This window comes from Triturus cristatus, chromosome 5_2 (genome assembly GCF_964204655.1).
Source record: "Triturus cristatus chromosome 5_2, aTriCri1.1, whole genome shotgun sequence".
In the NCBI taxonomy this organism is placed as follows: domain Eukaryota; kingdom Metazoa; phylum Chordata; class Amphibia; order Caudata; family Salamandridae; genus Triturus; species Triturus cristatus.
The window spans coordinates 600311811-600330223 of NC_140588.1; the positions used below are offsets into that span (position 1 = coordinate 600311811).

An 18413-nucleotide genomic window follows, 5' to 3' on the forward strand; every position below is an offset into this window, starting at 1 on the left:
CAAAATACCATTATTAATCTAACTTCCACTATTTTAACAGAGGAGGATAAAGAAACCTTGGAACTGTGCCTGTCGTACTGTCACCAATCAAATTTCAACTATGCAAACAGTAGAATGGATTTATATTGTTTTGTCCGAAAACTGAAATGAAATAAAATGCATGAATTAAGAGCTATGGGAAATACACAGGTCAATATGGCAAATATCCAATTGCCTCAAAACCCAGACAACATAGTGGTCTCAGATATTTCTATCCCGGAGGATATGTGGGAACTACAAAATGATTATGAAGGTACCACAATGATCCCTGGACATTGCACTGAAGTACTGAACCCCATATTATAGGAAAGAGATCATACTCCATTATGTCCACGCTCCAGATTTATCCCACAATCATCTAGGGATAATATTGATATGTTTTCAGACAATGTCACTAAGGATTTGAAAGCTCTGTATTTGAAAGGAGAACATTCCAAAAATCGAAGAAAAACTCAAGATTATAGATTTTTCGAACACTGAGAAAAAATCAAAATAGACACGAATACAGTGTTAAAACCATCCGATAAAGGAGGTAATGTGGTGCTTTGGGGTAAAGATCTATACGAAAAGGTAGCCCTACTTCAGCTAAATAATGAAGAATGTTATAAATGAATCAGCATGGATGAATATGAACATGTCCAAGAGAAATTCAATGAAAGGTTGAGCTATTGGAAAGAGCAGCAACTCCTGACTTGGGACAAATATCAATTTTAAAAACAAACATCCGGTTCTCCCTGTGTTCTATATGATCCCGAAAGTTCATAAAAACTTAAAAAATCCACCGGGGAGACCGATAATATTGGCCCAACAGAGTAGATTTGAAAAGACATAAAAATATATTGATTTTTATTTGAACCCACTAGTGAGAACACTTCCATCATATTTTAGGTTTAACTTAAACGGTAAAAGAATAGCATACATTTCCAGAAAATCACACAAAGCCTCAACTTTACAGTTCCATCATATTTTAGAGACTCATCAGATAAAAAAAAAAAAAAGATATACAACATTAAATGGGAGGAAGACATGGTGCTTGTGACAATGGACATATCTACTTTGTACACTAGAATCAGACATAAGGATGGATTAAGAGCTACGGAACACTTCTTACGAATGAAATCTATGAGATTTGTCAATCATAACCGGATGATTCTCGAGATGATGGAGAGGGGCCGGACCAGGAATATTATTTTGTTTGGGAAAGAATTGTTCCAGCAGGAACAGGGAAAGGCCATGGGAACCTGCTTTGCCCTCAGTTATGCTAATTTACATCTGGGCTGGTGGGAGGAGCAGGTGCTCAGGGGCCAATCCTTGGAACACTGGTCAGAGAAGATATTAATTTGGTCTAGATTTATTGACGATGTCTTCGTGCTGTGGCAGGGCAAGGAGACTGAGGTAGACCAATTTATCAGTGAACTGAATATGAATTAATTGAATTTAAAATTTGTGGGTCAATGAAGCAAACGGACATTTGAATTTTTAGATATCAGGGTGAGTGTGGAAGGGGGTACACTTGAGAGCACAGTTTTTAGAAAACCTTCTACAGGTAACACTATCCTACATGCGGGGAGTGCCCACTCCCTTCCCTTTATCAGGAGTATCCCATTTGGGGAATCTTCCAGAGCTAAAAGTGCATGTAGCACCCTTCAGGAATATATATATATATATATATATATATATATATATATATATATATTCGATTAAGTGTTTGGAAACAGCATCAAAAAAAGCAAGAGATCTAAACAGGGAAGAGGTGCTGTTTCAACCCTCTAGAACAACTCTAAAAAAGAAAATAAAAAATCAGAGTAGCACATGTAGATTTATTACAACATATAACATGAGGCATGATGAGGTGAGAAAGGTTTTAAGTAAGCACTGGCAGTTTATAGTAGAAGATCCAATCCTGGGGCGGACAATAAGCAAGAGACCACAAATCACCTATAGGAAATCAAAGTCCTTAAAGGATTATCTGGAGAAGAGTGAATATGAAGGGAAAACCCCACAACAAATGTGGCCCAGACAGAGAGAAGGATTCTTTAAGTGCACAAAGTGTAAGGCGTGTCAACATGGAAAAAACCTTTCATCCTTACAAACGTTGTTTAATAAAACCATTAAAATCAGAGGAGTTTTATCAAGCAAGTCATGTTTTGTAGTTTATATTTTAAGATGCCCATGCAAGAAAATGTATGTAGGTAGTACTACCCTATCAGTTCATAAGAGAATTTTACAACACAGACGGGCTATCCCCAACAAGGATGGGAGTTACCCAATAGCGAGATACTATGAAAAAGAGCATCAAAGTGACCCTACGTCCATGGTACATAGTTGCCTAGCACAAGTACCCTAAGAGGAGAGGTGGGGACAGGGAGAGAGAGCGGAGGAAACTTGAGACTTTTTATATCCTTGAACTAGATTCTAGAGAACCGAATGGTTTTAATCTGGAGGAGGCATTGTATACGTGCCTATAGTAATTATGAAATGTGGAGATTTCCCAGTGAAGCGTATTATCTTCTTAAGAGTCAAATATGAAATTTTAGAATTTTGTATAGGAGAAATTGGTTTTTGAATCAGACAAGTATGTATTAAGCATTAGCACTTATTGAAAAATTAGCACTTTATAGAATAGGAGTTTTTATTATTCATGAGTATTGAATAGGACATATGAACTAGTTCCTATTTATTGACTCATCTATTAACATGAAACTGTTTTATAAGGAACGCCTATGCACTTTAGTTAAGAAATTAGATATGCACTTTAAAAGATTGGTGGATTGTAGCACTAGCACTTTATATTCATGGAGCACTAGTACTTTAGAGAAAAATATTCTTGATAAAAAAGAATCGAATACTTGTAGTATTGTATGAGGTCTGAGTATTTACAAGAATGAATTTTGGTGGCATAAAAAGTTTTTCATAAAATGCATGTAACACACTTTAAATAAAAGGTACAATAGGAAATTATGTATAAAATACTAAAAGCATGGGAGTAAGTAGGAATTGATTAGGAACTGTCTGTTTTTCCAACTGAAATTGCTATTAAGAACTGTAAATAATATGCTTCAAAATGGCCACCATGTTTGTGATTTAAACCTGGATCATACACTGTTGTGAAATGTAATTGTCCTTTCTTTATGTTGATGCCTTTATACTGCTGTTCTTTTGTATTTAAATTGAACTTTAGAGTGACTCAGACATCGTGAACAAGGCAGTGAGGTAATGGCCGAAACGCATTGATATTTGTTTAACAATAAAAAACATGCCAGATAACTAACTTACAGAGTGCTGATTTCGCACTTTTGAAGAAAGCTTTTTTTTATATATATGTTTTTCAATGGTGAAAGATTGGATGAGAGAATGTAACGTTTAAGTGGTGGGTTTGAAACAGTGAAGAATATTAGAACAATGAAATGATAAATGGATAATTGTTTGAAGAAGGAAGGGAGTTCTTCTGGAGAGGGGCGGGCACACCTACTTAGCTTGCTTGGAATGGTTTTAATCAAAGCTTTGGTTCAAAGTGTTGGGGGTATTTCTATCAACTCCCTTGACTCATTGTATTTGTTAAGCAAGGCAGATATGTATCCCACTCGTCACCTCCCTTCCCATGGCATTTTGCAAGTACTACCCATGACCTAATGGCTACATGGTTCAATTCGGCACTGCAGTGTTGGCAATACAATGTGTGCCTGTTTCAATTAATGTGGCATTTACAAAGTTTTTAATTTTGTTTTTCCCTTTCCTCACAGTGCCCACTCACTCACTTCCTAGTACTTCACTCCTTTATCAAAATGGGGAGGCAGATCGTTTTCATACCCCTGAAATTGTGGAAACCCATTCCCAGGGAGCTGAGATTGCTTGAAGAAGAACCCAGATGAAGGAAAAAGCTCAAGGCATGGTTGTTCCCATGATAATTACCCACCTTGTACCGATGCCAACAACTCTCTTATCTAGCACTGGGAAGCACTAGGGCAGCCATGCGCTTTACAAAAACACCAAACATTTTTTCCTACGTTTTGTCCAGCCTGCCCAAAAATTTGTAAAATCCATACTTTGCATGCGCCACATTTTTCTGGCCGAGTGATTTAGATATTTCATGGCTTCACTAACGGATTTATGCCTGTTCAAATTTTTCCTTTTCAACATTTGTTAACTACAGTGACTGATTAAGCCAACGCTTAGCACACCCACTATTCTGTAGAAAAACCTCTACTTTCCTGGACTAATCCCTCTGATTTATTGCCAAGTGAATGTATTTGTCGCAAATAATTATAAATGGAGGTGGAGTGTGAAGCCAGGGAATAAAATGGGACTACGTGTCTTGAGGATTGTGGAATGAAATAGTCTGTGACAAACGGGCCAAATACAATCTATAGATCCCATTCCTTAAGCATTTCCCTGTACTGCAGTGTATCATTTTTCCTACCGTCTACTCACAGCAGACAGGATATCCGCATTTTATACGTGACGTGTGTGACGCTGTATCATTATTATTCATCTGCCTTGCAGTCAGGATAAATTTGAAAGGCATTTTGGAGAAGAGCAGGGCCATTTGAATAAGATAATTGTCCATTACAGCTGCCCCAGCTGTAGACTGTAGAGTGTATCAAATTACAGACTACCTTTACCAACGCACTAGCTAGCATGCCTCCATTAATTTATCACAAGAATACTTGTACTTCTTAGTGCATAATGTCTTACTCATTAGTGAGAGTACATTCATTTGTATTTTTCCACACTAAGTATCTGTTTATTTCTTAAGTAGGAAATCCTTGGAGTAAAAACTACAAAAAGAACCCCAAAAAGTTTATTTTAAATCAGTTGTGCTGCAATTCTGCCTGAATTCCTTTCAGCCTTTTATGTGAGGCATGTGTAGGTAAAACATGTCTGTGACTCTAATCACATCAAAATCAAATGGCCCTATGTGGGCCAGCAGTGTACTGCTACTATGCCACAATATAATTTTAAACAAGTGCTTTGCCCAGAGCATGGTTTACAATTTGTCTTTTTCTTTTTTGATATAGGTACTCCCACTGGTCGACCACCTGCTAGGTGGGAGATAGCAGCCCGGTTGTGGCAGCAGAGGCTGGAGGCAATACAGGCCAAATTTCAGTGGCTGATGGCCCTTGAGAAGGCGGAGGATGAGAGTTGCTTCTGGCAAGGGTCCCAGCCAGCTGCCAGCACCTCCAGGCAAGGACAATGCTAGTGCCACTGGCAGCCATCCATCACACCACCACTGCTGCCCCCCCTTGCACTCAGCCTCAGACCACATTTTCCAGTGCCACTTTCCACTGAGCAGGCGCATTTTGAGAGCAGATCCGCACACATGGAGGGGTCCCTCAAAAAGATTCTGGCCCACTTGTAGTGCCTGAGACCAGACTACCATCATGACACAACAAAGAAGACCTGATATGATAACAAAAACAAGAAATAGTAACTGCTTCTGAGTAATGGGGAGCTAGTATTTAAAACAAAAGTTCGAAATCTTCATGTGAGGAGGAGTTGAGTCAGGAGTGGACAAGGTTAAGCGTTTACACAACAAGGCCTGAATGATTAGGTTGACGAATTATGTTATTCTGTATCTAAAATATGGATCACTCCAATGTGTGGGTGGGTAAAATGGGGCTAGCGTGGGCTATTGCTCAGGTGATTTAAGATCCCGCAGTGAATTGGTGTCACATTTACCGTATTTGCCCCACCAAGTGTGTGATAGATTTATTGTGTAAATCAAGTCATGCCTCAATAAATCACACAGCCTGGAGAAAGAGGGTTAGGGGTTTGATGAATAGATGGGAAAGGGAATCTGAGTAAAGGTGTAACAAAGAAATACTATACAACACAATATTCATCAGGCAAAAAGCAGCACATTATCAATCTGTTGTGGAAGGAAAGAAAGGAGTACGAAACAGTTCAGTTAAATGCACTGCAGACAGAAGAAGCCTTTCAGCCCCAGAAACCCAAGCTATTATTATATATTTAATGTTCTGGCATCTAGGTTTGAAAAATACTAGCATACACATTATGGAGGAGTGAAGTGAACCAACAGAGTTCTAAAAAAGGATTCTTTAAAGAAAAATGATACTGTATTGCCAAATTGGGCTATGCATCTGCATTCTTCTCGGATTGTCCATCAATCTTGGGTGCCTGGCTGAAGCAGTCCGGTGAGATAAGCAGGAGTGTTATGGAGCATTCAACTTTTGCAATCATTCATTCATGTGCGATTGATTAACTGAGAAGTGAGAACAAATTACAACCAATCACAGACAAGTGGCTACATGTCCTGGGATGCGCAATCTCACAACTGTAATCATAACATTTCGCCAAGCCAATGCATAATGTGATGATGTGACATCACGCATCTGTCTCCAATTACTTACAACAGACCCCCACCGACCACATCATTTGAGCCAGCACCCACACTCCGCAGCATTGCATTTCCCAAATTAACGCAACTCTCACCAGTCCACAGAGCTGAGTAGGCCCTATTAGAGTCATCATCATGTTGGTTTGGTTTCCTTGAAGTGGAGAACTTCCTCCTTCTGGCTGTTGTTGAGGTAGCCCCTCCCTGAGCACTTCCATCATCCTCCTGACTCTAAGCAACAAATCTGTCCAACTCCATTCCGACTCCCACCCCAAATGAAAGATCGATTTGTAGTACACTGCTGTGTTGATGAACAAGAAAAGAAACGTTGAGTAATATTTTGTGTGTAGATTGGTGTTTGATATCTAAATGGACTGGTCTTTGAAGACGCATTTGTGGACCAGAAAAAAAAAAGTTGACCTGGCAGGCAGTTATTGCTAAGCGTGAAAGGGGAAGGGCCAATCACCTTCAGGAAAAATGTTTACCCATCAAACCACAAACATTGCAAATCATCACAATAAAGCTTACAAATTATAGTTGAATAGAATACCCTCCCTCACTGTGTGCCACCATGTGAATCATCACTCACAGTCACTCATATCAATCACTGGTGCAATATAAATGTTCTGGGGCACTCTTGTTAGGGAATGAAAAAAAAGGATAGGCACGGGAAGGAGGCAGGCATATCTCTCAAATGTCCTTCAAGGGAATGGGCTTCTTCACTGCACACTGGTCCAATTCCAATCCAGCCATATATGTGCCCAAAATGGTGGGGCTGCATAAGTTAGTCGGACACAAACAAACTAAATAATAGAATGTTCCCTAGCTAGATCTATTTTATTTTTTATTGGCAAATAAACTTGGTAATAAAAGTTCTATGGTAGTGGCCTACTCAGTCAGGGCAGTAGAGTTTGTCCTCAAACCCAGGTCGTTCTCCCAGCAGTTGGCCAGCTAACACACTCTGATCCGAGTCTGACCAATCCCCCTCATTCTCCTCCTGTGGTGTTTCAGAACAGTGACATTTTGTATAGAATGTTGGTTCATTTTGTTCATTGTCAATCTATTGACAGGTTTGAGGCACGATACTGGTCCATCTCACTGCGACGACTGCCGCAGCTGCATGGAAATCACGCTCAGCAGACACACTGGCTCCTGGCCACATACCTTATTGCCAGCCTGCTGAACTTTGGCTATTGGTTTATCTTTGCATACCAATACACAAATGGGTTTTGATCCACCTATACCTCTCTTGGGCCATCCAGATATTCACTCAATGGTCACTTGTGCTGCCACTTGCTCAACTATTTTTGCCTTCACCGCTGCACTGGACATAAGCCCTGCCATTTGATACCAAAGGTTGTGGACGATTCTTGTGTTCCGGTTGTTGCTGCTGCCAATGTTCTTGTTGCTGGTGTTGACTTCTGCGAGACAACAGGACTGACCTGTTTGGAAGTTTAAGGCAGCACCCCAGAACTTCTTTCTGTGAGTGGGACTCTATGTTCCAGCCATTCTTCTTCCAGGACTCTGGCTTGCTTAACAATCCACTTCTTGTATGTATTCTGAACCATTCCCTTATAAAAAAAAGGACTGAAATCGGCCAGTATTTTTTTGTAACATGAATCCAGTATTGTAGCACAGATGTACTCTTTGGATGACACAATGTCTCTTTGCAGCCTTATAATCTCAGTCAAGCGAAAGATTAAGCTCTGAATCAAGGTATATGCATCTTCATATTCATTGCCCACAGCTGCAAACCTGTCAGACATTTGTTTAATTGTTCCTTTAGCAGATGCAACAATGGGATAGCCTGGCCTATCATACTGTCCTCCTTTCGGACTTCCTGTGTGAAAACCTCAAAAGCAAGTAGCATCTCTGCTGGGCATTTGACTAGTTTCCATTTGGCCATCTCAATTGTCATGCTTTTAGTTACATCTCCTCCTCTTTGCATGACATACCCATTGATCAGTTTGTACTGCTCAGACATTGTAACATTTAATTGGTTGAATTCCAACATTTTGGCACCTCCTGTATGAGAGCTTTATCTTGTACTCTGTTAGCACGCTGAATGATCCTCAACTGCTTCCGGGTTTTAAAAGAATGGCTGAAAGTAGAGCAGATTCTTTTGCAGATGATCAGCAAGTTGCTAACGAGGCCTTTTTTGAGAAAGTCCTGAACATTGATGTTGATGCACGGTATCCTCAAATAGCCACCTTTTGCCATGGCCTTAACAATATTAATGCCATTGTCCGGGGAAACAAACCCAGTTCTGAGACCTCTGGGTCAGAGCCATTCAAAGACCTTGCTGTTAAAGTTCTACAAGTGGCTTGCAGCTGTATGTGATTTCTCCTTAGCGAACACATCTACTGTTTCAAGCGGAGACCTGCCGATGGATGTTGCCTAACCTCCACAAAGGAGATCTAGTGTGCAGTGATACACATGCAGTGAGTGGCTTGACAACTGGCCCATATGTCTGTTGTCAGGTGGATAGCCTGAACAACACTGCTGCAAAGCTTTTCCAACCAAATCCAGCACATCGAGGAGGAGCACTGGAACAGCCACTCTGGCAAAGTAGGTCCTGCTGGGAACTTTCCTTCGGGCAGATAGCTGCCACAAACTCTAAAAACCCCACTCCTTCCACAAATGAAAAGGGGAGGAGGAGCAGCGCTAACACTTTAGCCTGCTTCCCATCGTACAAACATGCCGGTGGGTGGTTGTGGTCATAGGGCCCTCCTGCCTAAACATGCTTGTAATATTAACCTGGATTTTATTTTTGTTGGTGGTGCCACTGATGCAGGTGACTTCTGGAGAGGACCAGCAGGTGGTAGACAATGTGCATCTTGGGGCAGTCACTACTGTATGCTGTTGAGGTGTTGTCTCCATCTGACTCTTGTCTCATTGCGAGATTGCTGAGGTGGGTGATACCGGTGCACTGCTAGGGACAGGGTTCCTTTACATAAGGTTGTCACCCTGTTCTTCCTCACCACCACCTACACCTACCACTATGATTGGTGACTCTGGAGCAGATACCCCTCCCACATCCCCTAGACCACCACCACATGCAGAAAGTTGATTAAAGGTGCAACTCCCAGTGGTATGTGAGATGTTTTTTCAAATGGGATTCTTGGCCTCCAGTACCATAGTGTGTACCAAGCTTACCTCGACGTACACAAGCATTGTAAATAGAGCTTATTGCAATGTTGTCCTTTTGCTTGCCAACCATAGCGAAGTTGCAAACGGGGCGGAGTACCTTTTTTGTGGGCCACTGGTGCCACTGACTGAAGAACTGGAGGTAGGCGGGTGAGTCGACTATTTCCTCTCAGCAGTGCACATTTCTACAGAGCTAGTGGTGGATGCAGGTCTCAGCATGGGTCTTACAAATATGGAAACTGGTGCAGGTGGGATGGTGGTACCACATCCCTTGGAGCAGCTTGAATAGGAGGGGTAATGTCAGTCTCCTCTGTGCCAGCTTCCACAATGACTGTGTTGTCATCCTCATCCCCTTCTATTATTGTAGGGGTTTCAGGAATTTTCCTTTTCCTGGGCAGGTCTCAGATTCTGCTGGGATCCAATCCGTGTCAAGATCATCAGAAGGGGGGCTTGGAAAAGATGGAGTAGCCTTCATTTTTCTTGCTGGAGATCTAGAAACCAATGGTTATAAAAGAAGAATTTCTTGCTCAGCAGGAAGCTCAACCTCCTGTTCTGCTCCTAGTTCAGTAAGAACCATAGCTGGCTGCGACTGTTGTCCACTTTTCTGCAATGATTGGGTACTACTTTGTGAAAGAGACAAATCCAATTCAACGCCACTGCTCGCCGGTGTCGAGATGATTGCAGTGGCTGTCTTGCTGAAAAACTTGGACTTAAGTTGGGGTGGTGCTGCTGATGCAGGAGTGCTGCTGCCAGGAGGCTGGTTTAACAGGCACAAGAATGCCAAAAAAGGTTCTGACTGACACGCCAGCGGCGGAAATCTGCTTTTTCTCCTCCCTACGGCCACTTTCTTCAGCAGCATCTTTCTTTGAGGTCATCTTGAAATGGTCAGTTGGCAGTGGCACTTAGTTGCACAAGCTGAAGACATTGGCGAACTCATGTGACTGTCTTTCAGTACTGTGGGTGAAGTCTCTTGTGCACGTAAAAGCAAACAAGCAAAAAATAAAACTTTAGTGAAATGTGACATTGTCGCAGTTTGAACTAGTACACACAACATAATTTAGTGTTGTTACATAAGTTATTATTATCCTAAATATTAAACAACAGCAGGGCATTTCAAAGTCAAACCACACCACCAGAACCTAATTTTTTAATTTCCGATCAGGATGACAACATACAGATGTAACCGTTTGCTTTGTGTGCATCTAAGGGAGAAACATGTGGCAGTCAGGGAGGTGCATGGTAAAATTGTATAATGCTTAAAAAAATGAATGCTAGCAGTGAGCATCTATTCTACAGCCGACAGGAAGTCCAGTGGAAAAGGGAATAATCCTTAAAAAATGTATGCTATTGTGTGGCTGTGGTAGATGGAAAGTGGAAAAACTTAAAACATTTTTTTAAATGTAAATAAAAATACATAAAAGAAAATTTAAATAGGAACATTTAAATAAGAAATACAAATAATCATTTGCTGATGTATTAGGGGACTATGAGAAGCCCATCAGGAGGCAAGGGGCTGTATGTGAAAAATGCAAAAAGCATAGCCTATAAAACCGTTAATAGACATACAAATATTACAATGATCCTCAACCATAATATTAAACGGATATCAGATAAAAAAAAAACCAATAACAGCAAGCAAGGAGGCATGTCCACAACAAAAAACACATGCAGGCCTATGGCAAAGGCACACTAGCTGGCTGCACAAAATGGACACCAGCCACATGGTCAAACAACAAGCAAGGAGGCATGGAAAACAAAGAAAACGTCCAGGCCTATGGACACCGACTATACAAAGTGGCCCCTGGTCACATGGCATAGGGAACAAAGATAAATGGTGGCCTATGGCAAACACACTCACAAGCTGGCCAGACAAAGGAGGCATGGTAACACTTAAGAAAACAGCATAAATTCTGCAATGCCAAAAACGAAAATTAACTGAGCTGTAAAACTTTACAACGCACATCCTCCAAAGGCATCAAATATATATCACTCCACCTATACACGTATTGCAGAAAAAAAGTGAAATACCCTAAATAAAACCCCCTTTTTTAAATTGAATTCAATGCCATCCATGGCCTAAATGATGTTTAAATTTAACAGACACCACAGAACAATTGTTTCATGCACCCATGACTAGTACTAGGCCTGTTGGCTGGGTGGCCCATTGGCAGACCAGGCCACATGGTAAAATAAATGAATTGTGCAAATGTATTAAAAACATGATGAAAATGTACTGAACTGTGCAACATTTTTCCTATACAAAAGAAGAAAAATTAAATGCAACCCTGACTGAAACTGCAGGCCGCCTACCAAAATACATTTTTAAAATCAAATACAAGTACAAATAGATTCTTGGGCATGCCTTCTATCAAACAAACACCCTCTGACAACAGTTTTTAAAATTACTTGGGATATCACAAAAACAAAGTCCTTAAATCCAATGGTATATATGCAGCAGAAAAATAGAGTGATCCTTCCAGCTTCAAATCCAAAGGAAAAGTGACCAGGAGATAAACAAAGCACTGGGAGGAGCCTGCTAGACAGGAACAGGAAATAGGAGTCTCTGGGTCACTTCCTCCTGTTTGGGAAAAAAAGGAACTTTAAAAAAATGCTCCACGCACAAAAAAAATAACACAAATCAAATGGTCCAATGGAGAAGAATATTAACACAAAAACATATTTGAGTAGATTTAGCAGCTTCAAGGAGAAAATTTGCTTGAGGATGCATCTGCGGTCGATGGTGCTCTCTCACTGTCAGATAAAAAGTGCCGGATGTTGCCAGCGAGGCTTAAAGCTGTGCTAGCGGCTGTCAAATCTCACAAATGGCTGGCAAGTCTTGGGGGCCTCCGGCAAATCTCACTGGCACTCGCAAGCACCTTGCCATACCTGTTGTCCTCACCAGCGCACGGAAACACCTGGCACGAGCTCACCAACCCCAAAACAATTGCGACTTGAGGCAGAAAGCGAAATTTATCAGGAACTCCTTTTTTTGTGCATAGTGTGGAGATTCTGAATTACACCAACACTGTGAGCAGAGTTTTATGCCCAGGCCTGGTCATCAAGTTGTGCAGCGTTCTATGCAAATTACAGTTACAGCCAAAAGCAGAACATTTTATTAGATTTCCAATGAAATAAAAGCATTACGACTGACAAAGGTGATACCATACTGCTGTTGTAGTTCTGCAACATTTCAAAACACTAAACATCCCAAAACCATGGCATAGATCAAGCTTATAATAGAACTTCCCATACCTCCTATATATGCAGTCCAGCTCCTTGTCTCTTTATTCCCAGTCCTTAATCAGTGAAACTGAAACTAGGGCATTGCAGACAAACCACATGCGTACATATTCCACATCTGTGCATTATGACTAAATCCATTTGTTTCTGTCCACTAGAAAAATATTTGTCTCTGTGGAAGAAACACTTATGTTTTCGCCCTTCCTCTTTGAAACCCTGTAAATATGGTTGCACTGACTTTTTGAAGTACTTTTAGATGGATTTCCATACTGAGAAAGCACCAGCAAGGTCGTTTGAATGAGATTCAAGATGGTAACATGGTTAAGCTTCTGATAACATCCCCTTAGTTCTACACCTTCCAGGTTCAGTACTGAGTAAAATCTTGTCAACTGTGTGCAGAAATATTTATTGATCCTCATTAGATTTATAGAATTTGAATCTACAGATGAGGTTCTGTACTCCAAACGATGTGTTAATAGGCTCATTCTGATTATGCACACGATGAAATAATACTGTTTCCACTAATAGAAGGAGCAGGTGGGTTATTTTTGAAACAAATATCTCCTATAATACAGTTATTTAACTTCTTCCTGTGAGGTGATACGGTTTTCATATCTAGGTTTTGACATCACAGTTGCTAACAATATACATAGAGGCATCTGGGCTCACCCATTCTCTTTCTTTGATCATCATTCAACTATTGATTTGAGATTTGTTCTTTAGAATGGAGTGGGAATAGTACATTTAACAGTTTTCCGAACATTGGTTAGATTTTACATTATTTGTTTATTTTTCGATATATTTTTTTATGTTAATATTTTTAGTAAACGTATTTGTGTGTTTTTAAAATGTTTAATATTTTATATAGTGGCTAAATGTAACATTTGTTATTTAATTTTTTTATATGTGCATGTAGTAGTAATTTAGTTTATTAATAAAAACCATAAAATGAAAGTGCATACATCAAGCCATTTAGCATAACCATTAAGTCAGAAATATTAAAACATGATACATGACGCCAAGTTAAAAGTAAAGATAAGGAACACTAAGCCTGTACCTAGAGAAACCTCTGCTGGGGCCTCCTCGCAGCAGCAGCACTTAAAAAAGAGCCATATTTTAAAAACCTAGAACATGGCCATTTATCCTATATAGTGCAAAAACATTATAGTGTGTTCCACTATTATTGTCACAATATTTTTGCCCGATATTTTTGTCAATGATATTGTTAACCACATTATTGTGTCATTACTGCTTAGTTTGCTTGACACACCATTCAAATCAAGCGTATTACAAATGTAGGGAGTCTGAAGTGAATGGTTCGTCAAGCGCACTTACGAGGATAAATAGCTTTTGTTTCCCTCAACATATATCAGCATCATAACCTGCAATCACCTTTAAATTATGAGGCAATAGTTGGGTGCAGACATTACTGCGGCGCCTGCAGCCACCCATTTTGCACCCCTCCTCCTGCAGACAGCGCATGCCAGAGATGTTTGGCAGCTTCTTGTCATGCCCCATCAGCATAGCGCTTTGCACAATCAATAATGTAATTATTGTAATGCTCTTTGCCTCCTGCAGGTTCCTTCTTGAAACAGTCAGCATTGAGAATATATTACATGAAATAGCTGGCGTGGGTAGTTTAATCAGATCGCCCAGTGCATATGGAAAGTAGCTGCGTGTCAGGAACCTGAGCTATGGGAGTGAACTATATAGCTCTCACACCCTCACTCCTATATAACATGACCCTCATGGTTCGGGTTTCAAGTGCCATGTGCAGAACACTCACCCCTTCACTCTCAAAAGTTTTAGCTGTCTCCGTGTCTCTTCATGCTTGTGTCGTTTTCCACATCTTCCCGTCAGTGTCTTGGGTTCGATTTGTGTCTCATGGTGGGAAGCATCGTGCTTTTTTTTTTTTTTTTTTTTAATCACAGCTCTATGACAAAGTGACTTCTTTCTCTTGGTTCTCCATGTAATATTGCCTGTTAGGAGACGTCATACAAATGTTTGAGCGCAACATAGGCAACTTCTTTTTAGTGCTTTAGTAACAAAACTAAGGCAGGGGGACAGAACGAGGGCAGAATTACGCAATTGTACTAATGAAAACATCATCAATTAAAAATTAGAAAGTCATCATCTTGACACACTAACAATTACAAAACTAATATATTGGGTAAATAGCAATGTTTTTAATTCCTGTAAGAATTTTAATAAGTGGAATTGTGTCTGAAGAGCAAGCAGCAAGGCGTCCCATGCTTTTGAGGCAGCCACGGTTAAGGCACAATTTACAAACGTGACTGTACAAGTTGATGGCACAAAGTAAGGCAGATTGGGCCAATAAAAGCTACATTTTCTCATGCCAGCTGGACAGAGATGCCATGAAGTCTGTCTCTGTGAGTGACGACCGTGGATTTAAAAAGTATTTTACTGAATATGGGAAGCCAGTTAAAAGGCATGCTGAATAAAGGAAACGTGATCCTGTTGGAACTAATCTGTGATCAGACCACCTGTCACCTTTTGTACCAGTTGCAGCTTATTCAGGTATTCCCAGGCCTGACCAGTATACTGCAGTGTCATAGTACTGCATAGACTGCATCAACACCTTAACTATTTGTATAAGAAAGTGCACGTCTGTTTAAGACAGAATGTGACGCGTGGTCTTAATATGCAGGAAACAGGTGCTGGATACTTTTAACCCAAGGGTGGTGAAGGACACATTGGCCTATACCAGCACTCCTGAATTGGGCACTGCTTTGGCTTGGGGCAATTCTCCAAGAGGTTTAATAAAATCTGGGTCTCCTCTTGAAACATGTCCAGCACACATTGTTCATCTTCCATTCGATAGGTTCAGCCACATTAAGACTTTCTCTAGAGAAACTCTTTGACTTCATCTGATCAAATTCCTCCTATATGTAGACAAGCTATAATTACACCACTCCAAAAAAAACCCTGAATGTAGAACCCAGCATATTAAACGACTATCACTTCTCTCAGCTTCTTGCCCACAATACAACATTTAGAAAATCATGTAAAAGAACAGATATCCACATTCTTACCAAATAAAGTGTCTCTGGATCATGCAGAATCCAGTTTCAGGTCCCTTCACAACAAAAAGACAGCTCTGTTGTTTATCTTGGATGAGCTCTGATGCCCGAGGGCGGCAGAGCAGCTCGGATTTTACTCTAGCTTCTCCCTTCCAAGACCATCTTGCATGATATTCTTTGAATCAGGTTACACAAAAAATCAGGAGAGTGGGGACACGTGAAACAGGCTTGCCTTAGGGTTCATCATTAAGCATAGCTTTAACATCCATGTGGTTCCCATGGCTTGCCTGGTTAGATCTTTTGGTTTCCCTTTTATGACCTACTCCAATGACATACAGATAGTCATTCCCAGAGCTGAAAACGCAGGATACACTAAAGCAAAATTTAAGAGATATTTATCACCAGTTGCCGTTTGGATAGAAGAAAACACTAGGAAACGTAACACAGCTAAGACAGAAATTCTTATGCTAGGAGATTCACAACATTCTTGGGCTTCTTACTGGCGGCAAACGCAATGAAGCTCGCTGAGTGTCTTGGTGCCCCAGGAGGAAAATCTGGTCATCAAAGTGGATAATACTCTGTCTGCCATGTCACACATTAATACAAGGACATCCACATGTTTTTTTCATTTAAAGCTGAAAAAAAAAAAAAAAATCTGCCCTCTTTCTCGGTTCTACTACAGGAAAACATATCCATGCTGCCATTTTATCACATCTGGACTACTGCAATGCCCAGTATTTAGGTGCTCTACAGTCCCAGAAACCAAAGCTGCAATTGTTTCCAAACCTAGAAAGTATATGAACTTACACATGTGCAATCGGATGTCCTCAGTGTTAGCAAACTTCCACAGCCTGCCCTTTGGCAAACGTTGTTTTCAGGAACCTCTGTACAATTCATAAGGCATTCTACCAACAAGGCCCTGTCTACTTCCAAGGTAAAGTTAAACCATATATTCCTAATGAGACTCTATTTTCCAAAGCAGCTCTATTCCTTGCCCCACAATACAAAAAAGGGAGGATGATCTTTTAGCTGAACACTGGAAGGCTGTATTACTACAAATAAGATCCCAACAAAATCATTGTGGTTTTAAGAAAGAATAAACTACCTGCTTTTAAACATATACAATTCTGGGGCTGTATTACCGAAAGGGCCCTGGGGGTGCAAAGGGTGTGTGAGTGAGGTCGTTGTGCTCGCAGGGCACTCTGGAATTACAGAATGGGCTGCTTGTGCAGACCCTTCTGTAATACTGACAGCACTGGTGCACATGTAGTGTCAGCACTATTTTGAGAGGCCATTATCTCATTTGCACAGGGGTGGACCCCTGAAAATGAGGAAATCTTTGTCTCTGCGTCCGTGCTGTATTATGGATGCAAGCACAAAGAAGCCATAAGGAGGCAAGAGGGCACACTGTCAGTGAACCCCAGAATGCATCCCTCAGAATGGGCTAAAGGGGATCTCATGGACTCCCTTGTCCCCTCCCGATATCCCCCTGCAGGCGGGTGCAGTCACACTGAACCCTCCTGCAATTGTTTCCAAGGATCTCTTACCTCTTGAAAGTGCAGGCGGGTTGCCGTCAGCACCGTGAAACACGGAGTGGCTTGTATACAGCTGCTACGTATTTCACTTGAATGCACTGTTCCCAGGGCTGTGCAAGTTTGCGGCTGCACTGAGGGCAGCACATTCAGCAGAATAGGGTGCACTTTCCCCATTTGTCCCAGGCACATCATTTGAAAGGTGCGCTGTGGCACAAACAGTGAAAGGGAGCCCTCTAAATAATATGGCCTGCGGTGTACAAGTCGTTTATTGTTATGGATCGGTATGGATACTAATGCAAAAACACCCTTGGGGTAGCAGTTACACTTTGAAAAAGTATTAACATAAAATAATGTTAATACGTTGAAATGGTGGTCTGTTGCTGAGACGTACAAAGCTTTGTGTACTAGGCAGAACATTTTGAAATCAAGTATTTGTTTGTTGGGTTACCAGTTGCACAGCTTTAAAACTGGGGTGATGTGGGCCAAGCCCTTCAATCCATGCATGAGTCAGTCAGCAAAGTGTTGTTAACCAGTTATAGTTTCTTGAGATAACCAACTAGAACCGCTGACTTTTAATTTTTTTTGTGTGTGTAAAATGTGAGCCTAACTAGAACATCCCTGTAACCCTTGGTCTTTTTTCCTAGTGGAAAAAACTATATTATATTAATATACATCTATATTCACTAAAAAAACCATAGGTTTCAGGCCTGATATAGTTAGGAATTAGCATTTAAAAAACCTTAGAAATACACTGAAAAAACAATAGGTTTTAGGGGTGTTCTAGTTAGCTGGACATTTCACTCGAACAAAACCATTGAAATTCCTCCGATATAGTTAGTTGTACTAACTACATCTCGCGTGCCCGCAATCCACTGCTGATGATGTCACATATTACATCATTCATGACATGGTCAGTGACATCACCGATGACATTTCAAATGACATCACAATGAGATTATCATCAAACAATCCGACAAAGGTGGCAATATAGTGTTGTGGCACAGGGAAGAATATTTGTTGGAAGCAGACAAACATTTAAATGACCCCCTTTGCTAT

General features: G+C 40.7%; 1 protein-coding gene across 10 annotated transcripts in view; it reads right to left on the reverse strand.

Moving 5' to 3' along the window:
• PRRG3 (proline rich and Gla domain 3) overlaps positions 1-18413 on the reverse strand; it is a 244823-nt gene that overhangs the window by 109695 nt on the left and 116715 nt on the right. Inside the window, exon 1 of one of the 10 annotated variants that reach the window (XM_085607683.1) lies at positions 14568-14587. The exons of 8 other annotated variants lie outside the window; for them this stretch is intronic. The gene's annotated coding sequence lies outside the window, so the exon portion shown is untranslated. Of the gene's footprint in view, positions 1-11947; positions 12024-14567; positions 14588-18413 lie in introns of those variants that run through there. One more of the 10 variants, XM_085607682.1, reaches the window with a different exon arrangement.